We start from the raw sequence: 2469 nt of genomic DNA on the forward strand, positions 1-2469 counted from the left end.
CACACACACACACACACACACACACACACACACACACACACACACAGCATCCCCTATCCAAAGAGCTACTCTGTATCTTTCCAACAAGCTGAAAATGGAGACCGGAGAAAGCTTCAAAAAAACAAAACAAAACAAAAAAAACCGTTTATGGCGAAAATTCCATGATTTTTGAATTTTTTTTCCCTAAGAACTTTTTTGATCCCTACTCATATATGTGAACATTTCTCATTTGTATCCTCTGATATTCATTATAAAAACCTAAAGGCCCTCTGATATCTGTAATTTGGAAATTTCCACAGAACTCTAAAATGGCGAAATTATCGACATAAATGAGGAAGCTCTCTTCAACCTTTTCTTTTTAGAAGTCACCGCAGATGACCATAAAGAGTTTTCCTCTTTTTTAAAAAAGGAAGGTCCCCGACATTACCTAAAACTCTCCTTTAAATGTAAAAAGAAAGGAACACGTTTTGCAACATTCAGAACTAGCTGGGTCAGCGGTGGTATTGAACAGTCAAAAGGAATTGAAAGGAAAGGTTTATGGTTCTTAGCTGAACAGGGCCTATCAGGACACCCTCCCTCCTCCCCCTGCAATGTCCACCATAATGGAAATATATGGGATCTGATCTTAGGGAACTGAGGACTTGCCAAAGGACAATTGGTTGGTTGTGCTTGGCAGATCCTGGTTCAAGTTCACCTAGTTTTTGTTTTATTGAATATGAAACTGTGTCTGATGAATCTCCAGCAGGTGGGACCCCCTTCTTTCCATCCGTAGTTACAATAGACAGGTCAGACCTTTTATAGTGCATTGGAAATTACTAGTGTTGAACTTGACCCACTTTTGGGCCAAATTCAAAAGCAGGATGACTGATCCAGGGCAGCTGCAATCTTGTCTCCAAGCTCTGTCCTACAATTTCTTTTCAGGGTGTTAGGAGGGACAATAAGTTGCCCTGGTATCTCTTCGGTTAAGCGCTCACCCACTAACAGAATGGTTGTCGTTTTGAATCCGCCAGTGGCTTTGAGGAAGAAAAGCCAGGCAACTTGCTTCTGGAAAGTTGGAATCAGCTCTATGGATGGTAGACACGAGTAACAGTGATGCCGTGATATGTATGGGTCTTGTTTTCACCAGGGGACATCTCTGGAACCCAGGTTCAGCATCACAGGTACCATGTTCTGTGAGAATGCTTCAGGCATCAAATTTATAAATTCATCTCTCTTTGCTATTGTTGATGCTTCTACTTAAAACAAAAGCTATCAAAGCCTTTTTTACAAAGTGAGAACTAATTCCTCAGAAAACACAGGAGGTGAGAATTTAATGTTTGTGATGTTCGTTATGTTTGGAACTTCTGGTTGTTGCTTCGACCCCGGGGGCACAGGAGCCGAGGGAGGAGACCCCCATGTTTCATCCACGGGATTTGTGTTCCAAGATTGAGAGGAGGGTCAAGCCCTCCCACACTTTTTCTTTCTCCTGAGAAATTGGCCAAAGAGTACAGTTAGGAGGGAAAGTAATCTTTTTGCTCAATCTTCTTTTTTTTCTCTTTTGAATCTCTCTGCAATGCAGGGATGTCATCTTCTTGGTGGACCGACATGCCAAGAATTGATTGGACTGAGACTTGTGTGTGGTTGAGAAACATGAGCTATTTGTGATTGCGAGGGTTTAGAAAGACAAAGTTTTTTGGGGGGACAAGGGATGTGTTTGCCTCAGTGCTGAGGAGGCGTCTTGTAGCTTTCTTCATTCCAACATTGAACCAAGCATGTAGCCTGCGTTCAGCACTATGTCACTCAGAATGGAAGAAAGGAAACCAAGCATGCTGTGGTTTTGGAGTTGCAGACCACACCATTAGAGTGGGTTGGCGTTTTCTAGAGGAATAACACAGTTCAGCATCCGTGGATTCATCTGTACCTTAAATATAAAAACTACTGCTGTGCCTCTAACTCCCTTCGAGTCCAAGTCCACCTGCACACCTGAGAGGCCTGAGTGTTAGACAGTAGATCTGGGGGGAATCTGAGAGTTAATCCTGGGGGCAGCAGAGTTGGTATACATACTGCCTGTTGTTTTCAGTCCATGAGGAGTTACCACCAGACCAAACACACTGCCATTTCTTTGACTCTAACTCAGGATGTCCCCAGGTGTGTCAGAGTAGAACTGTGCCCCACAGGGTTCTCAGTGGGTGATTTTTCATAAGTAGATCCCACTCATGGTGCCTCCATGTGTGTCAGAGTAGAACTGCGCCACACAGGGTTCTCTGTGGGTGATTTTTCATAAGTAGATCCCACTCATGGTGCCTCCATGTGTGTCAGAGTAGAACTGTGCCCCACAGGGTTCTCAGTGGATGGTTTTTCATAAGTAGATCCCACTCATGGTGCCCCGTGTGTGTCAGAGTAGAACTGTGCCCACAGGGTTCTCAGTGGATGAATTTTCATAAGTAGATCCCGCTCATGGTGCCCCGTGTGTGTCAGAGTAGAACTGTG

This window comes from Chrysochloris asiatica, unplaced genomic scaffold (assembly GCF_000296735.1).
Source record: "Chrysochloris asiatica unplaced genomic scaffold, ChrAsi1.0 scaffold00372, whole genome shotgun sequence".
Lineage (NCBI taxonomy): Eukaryota > Metazoa > Chordata > Mammalia > Afrosoricida > Chrysochloridae > Chrysochloris > Chrysochloris asiatica.